General features: G+C 36.4%; 2 long non-coding RNA genes across 2 annotated transcripts; both read left to right on the top strand.

The window, feature by feature from the left end:
• The first annotated feature begins 1,717 nt into the window (after window positions 1-1,717).
• Window positions 1,718-4,525, top strand: LOC114826355 (uncharacterized). The gene is made up of 2 exons (XR_003775167.2): window positions 1,718-1,922; window positions 4,254-4,525. It is a non-coding gene; the product is annotated as an uncharacterized lncRNA (long non-coding RNA).
• A 734-nt stretch (window positions 4,526-5,259) lies between these two features.
• On the top strand, window positions 5,260-6,831 carry LOC114826354 (uncharacterized). Its single transcript, XR_003775166.2, has 4 exons — window positions 5,260-5,804; window positions 5,931-6,029; window positions 6,120-6,197; window positions 6,287-6,831. It is a non-coding gene; the product is annotated as an uncharacterized lncRNA (long non-coding RNA).
• The last annotated feature ends 4,526 nt before the right edge of the window (window positions 6,832-11,357 follow it).

The following is an 11,357-nucleotide window of genomic DNA, read 5'->3' as shown; positions in this document are numbered from 1 at the left end:
TTGAAGTGCTATGCAATTTTGAACAAATATTTGCTCCAACTTTCTTCACATGCATGATCCACGTGATGATTCACTTGCCGAATGAGGCACTTCTAGCCGAACCATTAAACTATTGATGGATGTATCTGATAGAAAGGTATATAATCGCCATAAATACTTTAATTTGTGATGTATGTACAATTTGACTAATTTTATACGATAATTTGCTTATTTATGCAGACTACTGGGTGAATTAAAAAAGAGTGTACATAACAGGGCAAAGACCAAAGGATCAATCGTGGAGGCATGAATCGGATTTGAGTCACTTACATTTTGTGCAATGTACCTACAAGATGTTGAGACTACGTTCAACTAACATTAACGCAATAATGACGGTGTGTGAGAAGTGCAAAACTTTTTGCTTGTGTCCAAATTACACGACCATTTGGCGAACCAATCAAAGGGGAATCGTTTGACAAAATGGACATGGAGGTAACACATTCGTTTGTACTTAATAATTGTGATAAGGCAATTACCTACCTAGATGAGCATGAAAGGTTGATGAAGCGGGAACTTCCTTCACATTTATATGTCAAAAAGCATCGTGAATTGTTTCCTCAATGGTTTCGTGAAAATGTAAGTTGTTTGTGTTTTGGGTTATTTGAGTAATTGTAAATGCTACACTAACACGGCAACTTTTTCTCATTTATTTAGGTGAAGAAATTGAACGAAATGAATTTTCCCGCTTACATTGAAAAATTGTTGAACATGGTTGTTAGGCCCCTAAGTGCAGAATTGTACACCAGTCGTCATGTAAATGGCATCAAGTTTTTGGCAGATGATCGCAATGACAAGCTTTGTAAGAAAAATAATGGGGTACAAGTCCCAGGTGCGGGCGACATTGCAAACATTGATTTCTATGGAAAACTGACAAGTGTTGTGCAATTGCTTTACAAAGACCAATGTGAAGTTATCCTGTTTAAGTGTCGCCGGTTTGATACAAACCCACGTAGGGTTAGAGGTATTAAGCGAGACAATGGTTTGCTATCAGTCAACACACAGATGTTGGTATAACGATGACTCCTACATTTTGGCAACGATGGCCAAACAAATTTTCTATATAGAAGATTGACCACAGAGGGCTGTATGATATTCCGAACCGAGATCCTGCTGTCGATGACGATTATGGTGACGTTGCTAACCAACGATTGGAAACTTCAATGGTACTTGGTGTAGATACACTACGGGATATGACTATTGTACAAGAACCGTATCAGGTAGTCGGACGTCTTGAAATCGAAATACCGATCGACTCCATTATGATTGACCTCGGGGATCTACTGCAATACAATGCCCCCAAGCGCACGAACGACGATGTTGACAAGCCTACAAATGAGGAGGAATGGGAGTCTGAATCTGACGATAGTGATTATATTTATTCTAGTTCAAAGGATTAATGAAAATTTGTGATGTAAATGTAATGATATGTATTGAATGGTATTTATTTTGTATACAAGCAAAAGTTTCCTTTAAATTTTGTAACAAAATAAATTTATTTATTTATTTATTTATTTAAACAAAAAAATAAATTAAATTTACACATATGCGCAACAACGTTTTATAAATGTTTGTCGCGAAAATATTGAAAAATTCATTTTTTTTAACTATGGCGCGACGTAAGTTTAAACACCCTCATCACGCAAACATGAAAAATTTTGATTTTTTTGCCAAAATTAGGCGCGTTTTTATTTCGGCACTTTAGCTCTCTCTCTCTCTCGCTTTCTATCTCAAACGCACTTAATCTCTCTCTCAATTTTGTTCGAACTCAAGATCCTCTCTCCCTTTCTCGCACTCTATTTGTTTGTGTGTCTCTCTGTCACTCTCCCTATCACATCTGCCCACTTCGACGCCACGCCCTCTCCCCGACGCCACAACATTACTAGGTAAGCACCTAGTCTTCCTTAATTCATCTCCCTTAATTCGATTATTTATAAGTGCAATTTTCATTGATTTTTCTATTGAATTGTTCTAATTACAACATTTAGGGATTTAGGGTTGAAATTGGGAATCCTGGGTAAGGGATTTAGGAATCCTAGGTTATGAATTTAGGGTTCAAATTGGGGATCTTGGGTTATTGATTAATTTATTAATTATTTTTTATTATAATTATGTATTCGTATTTTGTTTCTAGATAATGAAAAATGTGTTTTACTAGGACAATTTTTTTTATTATGATAGTTAGAAATTTGAAAGGATGAAAACGCGAAACTTCGTGAAAACATGCTCCTTGAACTCTCCAAGGTCTAAAATTTTTTCTCCCATTGTTTCTGAATAATTCAGTTCCTCTGTGTTTGATTAATCACTTTTAGCATGTTGGGTTTTTGTTTTATTTTTTGTTTTAGGGTTTATGGGGTTGAAGATTTGATGATAAAGTTTAAAGTTTGGGTTTAGGGTTTGTGATTTGGATTCTATTGAGTTTTGTTTTGTTTTAGCATCATTTTGTTGTTCTGTGATTCTGTTTGTTTGCTGAGAAAATCAATGCAAATGGGGTAATGAGATGATTATTTTTACATGATATGTGTTTCATGAGAAGAGGGGTTGCTTGTTCTTTTTTTCTTATCAGAGTTGAGACTTCAAATTAGCATCTTTGTAGTCACAACATGCATGTGGTACCCACCTTACTATAGTTGTTCCTAGTGTAGCGTCAAAATTGGATCTTGATGCATTTGTTTATGTTTCCGATATGTCAGTATCAATTATGTGTAATCAATTTTTGTTTTAGATGGAGTTTTGAACCTTTTCAATTATTGGTTATGGAGAAGTTGTGTAGCTGCAATTGTGTGTCTAGGTTTAGAATGGTGTAGTCATTATTTAGAGTATAAATCTTTACGTCGGGACTGCAAAGCCATGCACATAATTTTACATCACGTATCCAAGCACACAATCTACGTGTCAAGCCTCAACGGTTACACGTGCTCTCATGGCATCCTATGTATGTGTTGTCCGCGTTCTTAGCTCCATGTGTTTAGCTCAAGTTACTCTACACTACACATGAGGGTACCATTGAGTGTGTTTACACAATTGGAATGTGAAGTCTCACATATGAATATATTTACCATCTTGTGCATCTCCACTCATATCAATTGGTACTTGGTTGGGTGCTCTAACTTTATCGGTGGTATCGGAATGAAAGTGATATAACTATAACATACTAAATAGGCTACATAATTTCTTAATTTGCTTTATTAGTTTGAAGTTTTCATTTACTACATTAGTAACAGTTGCATATCAGATTTGGAAAGAAGTCGGTTTTATCCATAAAAGCCTGATGATCCCTTCAAGCACTTACCAAATACTATTTTGACCTAATTTTCTCTTTTATTTTTAAAGGTATAAGAAAAGAAAAAATGCCTATGACTATACCTGCGATACAACGCTAAATTTGCCACCCCTATGTGAGCTATGCTCATGTGTTCTTCATTGAGGAAATAAGTTCTTAATCCTTACTGCTAAAAATGATGTGAGCAGTTAGTTACACTTTTGAAATAAAATACTAACACCTTATCTATTGCATTTTTCATTGTCAATGTCATGATACTTTGGATTATATTTTTGTTCCTCAATCTTATAATCATATACAAAGAAATGAAATAAAAGTTGGAGTCCTTGTCTGAGATTTTTACCTTCATTTCTGAGTTTCTTCTTCCATATGTACAATATCATCAATTAACTGCAAATTCTAATTGGTAAAACCTCACTAAAACCTCACTAATTTTCACCATGTAGAATCTAACTGCTGCTTATTATTGATTTGATAATAGGTTGGTTTTGACTTTATAATGCCATGCATTTGATAATTAGTTGGAATTAATTTCATCATCTCATTTTAAGAATGTAAAACCTTACTCTAAGTTCTCATTTTATTTGGTTGGTGGGAATTGAGCACTGTGTTTAACTTTGTCATGTCATCCCATTCGCTAAGACATTGAGCTACTATATCACACATTCTACCCTCATTCACATTTGCATTACACATGGACATGGTTGCGACAAGTTTTGTAACTGTCATGGTACCAGTTGTTGTCATTTTTTTCGATTTTTGTAACTGCTTTCCATTCATAATTTGTACAAGTTTTGTAACTTAGGAATGTATTTGGAACTTTGTTTACAATTTCATTTATTTATTTCTAATTGTCAAGGTGAGGATATGTTTTAGTATATCCAAACCAGATTAAAGTAGTGGAATGTAACTTTTTAATTAATTGTTTTTGTAGATGTCGAACTTAATATCAAACCGACGAGCAGTCTGACACCTTCTCCAGGAGGTAGTGCGGCTGCGACCTCCACACTTGATATGGCCATGACGGGTGTCCATTCGGTCAAGAATTTGGGGCCAATAGTGTCTACGGCTCCTGCGTCATTGACTTCTTCAATGACGCATCCTGTACTAAGCACCTGAAAGACTCATCGACGGCCCCGGAGTTCTGAGGAGGCCCAGCAGTCTGGTGAGGCTTCCTCTGTCCATGGAGAGGGGTCTTAGACAGGTAAGCTTGCTTTGTCCATTGATAAGCTTGCTTCTAGTTTCATCTTTATTCATGGCCATAATGCTATGCTCCTTACAAATATACGAGTGTCACATGTGGTTTCTAATATTTTCTCAAGTTTTGGCTGCAAATTGACTGCAAACAATAATTCAGAATAGTCTCCATTAATGGATACAAATGTTTTCTAGTCTTAAGTTATCTTGCAACTAGAGTATTTGTATTAGTTTGAACTGTTTGTCCCATGCGCGCGCACACACACACACACATATAACCATTTTTCCAACTAATTTTATAGAGAAAAATTGGTGTGGATTTTATTGGGTTGAACATTTTAATCTGTAGCTATAAAAGATTGATATATTCATCTGAATATGCTAAGCTAAATAGCAATCAACCGGTTTTACGTCTTTCTTTGTCAAACGATGAGATGATCCCTTTTCTGCAGAGAATAACATGCATGCTAGCTAGTTAATTTGAATTGTGATTTTGACCTATATTAATTATTGTTAAGTAACACTGAGTAAATTGTGAGTCATATCAACAAGATGTAAATTTTGTTTTAACATCCCCAATTGGTATAAACTGTTTGAATTGTTGGGTGGATGTGTTGTTTTTGTTGTTATATTGTCTGCAGGTTTTAGGAAATGTTATAGTTTTAAGGGAGGTTCTAACGAATTTTTGGTTCAAACTAGAATTCATCTAATGTTTACTTTGTTTATTTGGTAGGTCAAAAAATAAAAAAAAACTAAGGGCCTTGGCAGACTCCTTAAGACGTCACAGACCACTCGCACTACGACCGAGAAGATCACCATTATGTGGGATCCTCGACATTGTGCAGCTACAACAAAGGAGCAGCACAGTGCGTTGGGCACCGACGTTGGGTCAGTTATCAAGAACCATTGCCCCCTCATGTGGGAGTCATGGAGAGCTATCCCACAAGAAGTCAAAGACGTCGTTTTTCATGAATTATCGATAAGTATTTTTAACCTCAAATACTAAATTTTTATTAAAGTATACAAAGATTATAAGTTTTAACTACTATTTATTTGTTCAGTTTTGCAGCATCACTATGAGCTCTCCAACCTTGATGTCAATCAACTGCAATACATCAACAACCTTTGCTCCAGTAGGTTCACTCAATGGAAGAGCGACCTCCACAAGCATTATGAGCTATATGATGGTCCGAATGTCGCTCTAGAAGTTGGGTGCCCTATAGAGTTGGTGGACCGTCAGGATAAATAGGACTGGCTCTGTGGCCATTTTCAAGACGAGAAATACCTGGTACGTATAATATATATTTCAATAATATATTAATAAAAAATTATATAATTTTAAATAAATTTTTCATTTGTTCATTCATTTGTTATAAATATCTAAAATAATAAGTTTTTTTTTTCAATTCAACAGAAAAAAGTGACGGCAAACTCGATCAATCGGTTGAAGAAGAAACTTGTTCATCGATCAGGCTTACGACACTTCTCATATAGGTTGGAAGAGCGAAGTAAGGTAACCATATATTTATTTTAAGTTTTCAATCTTTTTACTCTTTATTACACATTTGGTAATCTATGTTAACACTTTTTAATTTTTTTCAAGGGGGTAAAAATTCCTGAAATTAACATGTTCAAGGAGGTGTATGTTCTGCCCAGGGATGAGCTGACGGAGCAGCTTCATGTAAGTTATTTCAATTTTTTAATATTCAATTAGTATTAATATTAATTACATGTATATTCAAATTAATTTGTTTTTTTTCATTTTTCTAGTCCACCATGATGAAGAAGGGCCAGACCGTTATGGATGAGGTGGTTTCCCAGCTTCTCCTAAAGACCCCGATCGATGAGGTATTTCCTCGTGAGGATGCTGGGTTTCAGATCATGACAGATACACTTGATCAAACCCTTGGTCGTCGGCATGGGAATGTTCACTGAGGGCTTGGGAAAGCCCGCCTTCAGGACTCGTCTGCCTCATCCTCCAAGCAGAGAACTGAAGAGGTCCAAACGCTAACATTTGAAGTGGCGGGCTTGAAGGAGCAGATTGTGGCCCAGCAGTCTCAAATTGTGGCTTAAAACAATTTGATGAACCAAATACGTCGTGCACTTCAAATCTCTGGCATTCACTTCCCCGATGTTGAACCACCTCCAGAAACGACCTCCCAACCCCCCTGACACAGTAATAATACCACCAGTCAGCGATTGTGACGTCAAGGACTACTTTTTTTAGTTTGTTTTAAATTGTTTTATAATTTAAAAATACTTTTTTCCATTGTATGTACATTTACAATAAATGTTTAATTCAATATTCTTCTTTACATTTTTATTTACAAAACTAATTTAAAAATAAGTAATAAATTATTTAAAAAACTAATTTTAGAATCTTACTGCAACGGCCTCTATATCCGTTGTGCAAGAGTTTAGGGGTCGAACCCCAGTTTCGTCACTTGGAACACGCAACGACCACCAGTTTCGTTGCGCAATCTTCATTTGCGAGACAAAGAGTTTCCCTCCGTCATGCAATGCCTGACATCACGAGTTTTGCACGACACTCTCTTTGCCGCCCAATGTTTTTTACGACGGTTGTGGCCTTTCCACGATGTTATCCCCTTCGTCGCCCAAGAAGTTGTTCCTAGTAGTGAGCCCATTGTGGGCTAAAGCCAACCTATATGAGACGGGTTTTAGCTCTCGATAATCAGATTAGTGTGGAAGCAGGGACTTCTTCTATATATACACATATGTATATCACGCTAGGATTTTACTTATACCAGCTTATTATCAGTAAGAGTGATAAGTCCTATCTCTTTAGTATATTAGTCCCATCATGACTCTTCCTCTCAGTATATACTTGATAAGGATTTCAATAAGTTAGTTGGAAATAATAAAAACCCACTTGAATGTCAATGATATACCTTAATGAAACAAAACTCATGATGATCATTGAGTCTACAAAAGCTTGCAACTACCCTTCTAAAAAATGCAGAACCATAGAAAACAAGGCACACAAATTTTGCATACACTTAACTCAAAATACTATGTTACTATGAAAGTCACGATCTTAGGAAATGTAATGTTAGTTCCTCAAATCAAACTGAAATTATTCTCAATACCAAAATTTGTTTAAAGAAACATAAATAATCATTCGATTAAATTACCATAACCAATCAACAATGAATTGTAATGCAACTGATAGTAATCAATAAAAAAAAAAGGTCGTACCCAGTGCACAAGGCTCCCGCTTTACGCAGGGTCTGGGAGAGGTGAATGTCGGCTAGCCTTACCCCCATTTTTTAGAGTTCAACATAGTTAATCGAGTGCTTACTCCCACTCATTAACTGAATCAAAAGCTTCTCTTACACCAATGTTAAACACATGCTTCTTGAAAACTCCCACTTTTAAGGCCTTTGTCATTGGATTAGCAACCATAAAACCTGTGTTTACGTACTCTACATCAATAGTTCCCATCTTCACTTCATCCCTCACCTTCAAGTACTTCATGTCCATCAATCTACTTGCATAAGACCTCTTATTATTCTTCGAAAAGAAGACTGCAGCTTTGTTGTCACAATACAACTTAAGAGGCCTTTCAATGTCATCAATGATTATCAACGTTTCTAAGGGGTGGTTTGGGAGTGAGGTGCTTAAAGAAAAAGCACCCATGAAAAAAAGCTGTGAGGGTTTTAAGTGTTTGGTAAACTGGAAAAAAAAAGGGCTTATTTTGGAAGCTGCTGTGAGAATAAGCTGAAATCAAAGGAAAAAGCTGAAGCTGCTATTTGTAGCTTTGGAAAACTGGCTTTTTTTCAAAGCACACAGAGTTACAGTGCTCCTTTAATGAAAAGACCCACTATCAGATTGCTTTTTTTTCCAAAAGCACTTTTACAAAAAAGTTTACCAAACACTCTGCTGATTTATTTCACAGCCGCTTATTCTCACAGCACAGCCACTTTGGCTTGCTGAGTCGCTGCATAGCACCCTATAAACTCAGCCTCCATAGTCAAGGATGCTACACACTTTTGCTTCGAATTTTTCATGATATTGCACTGTTTGCCAAAAGAAAGATGTACCCATTGGTTGATTTCCTGCTATCCACGCACTGCCAGATCAGAATCTGAGAATGCCACTAGTTCAAGCTTGTCAACGTGACTATAAGTTAACATGAAATCCCTAGTTCTCTTGAGATACCTCAACAGCTTTTTAGCCGCAACCCAGTGAGATGTTCCAGGATTTGATTGAAATCTTCCCAATACACTTACTGCAAAAGCTAAGTCCGATCTCATGCATACTTGGGTTTGTCTTTCATGCCTTCTTTCACTAATTCATTTTTAGGACATTGCTCGCAGCTCATTTTATCTCCCTTTCCAATGGGCAATTCCCCACTTGAACATTTTTCCATATTGAACCTTTTGGTGACCCTATCGATGTATTGTCTTTATGAAAGGTCAAGTGATTTCTTGGCACGATCTCTGATAATCTCTATCCCCAAAACAAATTGAGCCCCACCCCAAATCTTTCATATCAAAGCTTTGAGTCAACATACTCTTGGTTGATTGTAGTAGAGACATGTCGGAGCTAGCCAATAAAATACCATCCACATACAATATTAAGAATATAATTTTGGTGCCACTAACCTTGAGATAAACACATTCATCCATTTTGTTTTCTTGGAAGCCAGAAGCCGTCATCGCTTGATCGAATTTATTGTTCCACAGCCTCGAAGCCTTTTCAAGCCATAAATTGACTTACACCATTTACAAAACATTGATACTTTCCCCCTTTCAACAAATCCTGGTGGCTGATGCATATAAATATCTTCCTCAAGTTCTCCATTAAGAAACGATGTTTTGATGTCCATTTAGTGTAGTTCGAAATCAAAATGAGTTATGAGGGCTAGAATTATTCTCATGGAATCTTTAGTTGAGACTAGGGAGAATGCCTCATTGTAATCAATTCCTTCCCTTTGTGTAAAACCTTTCGCCACTAAACTTTCCTTATGTTTGTCTATGTTGCCATGTGAATCTCTCTTTGTCTTGAAAACCCATTTACAAGTAATAGTTTTAGAGATCCCTGTCAGTTTTGGAACTAGGTTCTAGACCTTATTTTTCTCCATAGACTCCAATTCTTCATGCATAGCTTGGCTCCACAACTTTGATCGTGCACCAGTAATGGCCTGGTTGTATGATATGAGGTCATCATCATCACCTACACTTTGTTCTGCCTCATTAAGGTACACAAAATCTGGCAATATAGCTACCTTTCAAACTCTCTGCGACTTTCTTATAGGGGTGTGATATCCACACACCCCATTTTACTTCTCACACAGCTTTTTAATTTTCGGCCGTTGGATCGGATGAATTGAAGAAGATCAATGGATAGAAATTATCAAGGGGTGTGTGAGAAGTAAAATGGGGTGTGTGGATAGCACACCCCTTCTTATATTCATATTAACTGGCACTTCAACTGTAGGATTCGAGGATTCTCCCACAATTGGCTGTGCTAGAACACCCATTTCAGTTTCTTGTGCAGTGTCGTGGGGATCATGTGCACCATTTGAGATCTGTATTTCTGGCAATATGGGTGAATTGTCACGAGGAAATAGTGGCAGAATCTCAACAGGTGTGAACATGGGAGTTTCTTGATGGCCAAGTAACTCATCATCAAGATGTGTTTCTTCGAATTCTGGAGAGACAGTTGCAATTGAACATAAGTCAGTTTCTTTGAAATCTTCAAGGAACTTGGCATTATGTGTTTCCATAATTTGAGAATGGCTGCTATGGCAATCGAACTTAATTCCCTTTAGACTTTGTGTTGTCCAACTTCAGTGTACCCGCCAAGATACTCACCACCTCTATCGGATCTCACAATTTTTATGTGTATTTCAAGTTGTTTTTCGACTTCCAAATGAAATAATTTAAAACAATCCAAGGCTTCCGACTTTTCAGGAAAAAAAAAATATGTAAACTGTGAGAAATCATCAATAACTGTTCTAAAATATGATTTTCCACATGTAGTTTTATTTGGAAAACGACCACACATGTTAGTGTGAACAATTTCTAATAGAGATTGGCTACGGTTTAATCCTATATCATCTTCCTAGTGTTGGTGAGCTTTCCTTTAAAACGATCAATGCACTCTTTAAAATCACTAAAATCAAGTTGTGGCAATAAGTTTTGTTTTGTAAGGATGATGATCATTTCTTTAGTGATGTGCCCCAACCTCTTGTGCCAAAGCATTGAAGATTTTGCATTAGTGAGCACTCGTTTTGAACCAACACTTTGAACGTTAAAACTTTCAATTTCATAAGTACAATCCATTTGCCACATATCAAATTTAAGGTAGGCATTGCCAAGTAATTTATTCATATCATTTTAATGGAAAACCTTTACAATTTGATTGTCACCAACAAATGTAAAGCCCGACTTAACTAGCTTAGATGCATAAATTAAATTCCTTCTTATGGAAGGTACATAAAGAACTGGACTTAATTCTAAAACAAAACTAGATGGCAAGACTAGCTTAACACTCCCTATGGATTCAACGGCAACCTTGCTTCCATTTCCTATGTAAACATTGTAAACTTCATTATTTATCTCCCTTGTTTTTTGAGAAGCCCTGCAAGGAATTGGTTATGTGAAAAGAACAGCCAATATCAAACCACCAAATTTGAGGAGGAATATAAACTAAATTTGACTCAACACATACAAAAATATTTATTTCATTACCTTTCTTAACAAGCCAATTTTTGAAGCCAATGCAATTCTTTCTCAAGTGACCCATTTCTTTGCAAAAGTAACATTCTTTTTCTTTGTCAAGCTCAGCATTAACAAGTTTGGTTTTGTGAGGTCAC

This window comes from Malus domestica, chromosome 08 (assembly GCF_042453785.1).
Source record: "Malus domestica chromosome 08, GDT2T_hap1".
NCBI lineage: Eukaryota > Viridiplantae > Streptophyta > Magnoliopsida > Rosales > Rosaceae > Malus > Malus domestica.
The sequence above is the reverse complement of the archived record's forward strand: the minus strand, read 5'-3'. Positions and strand labels throughout refer to the sequence as shown.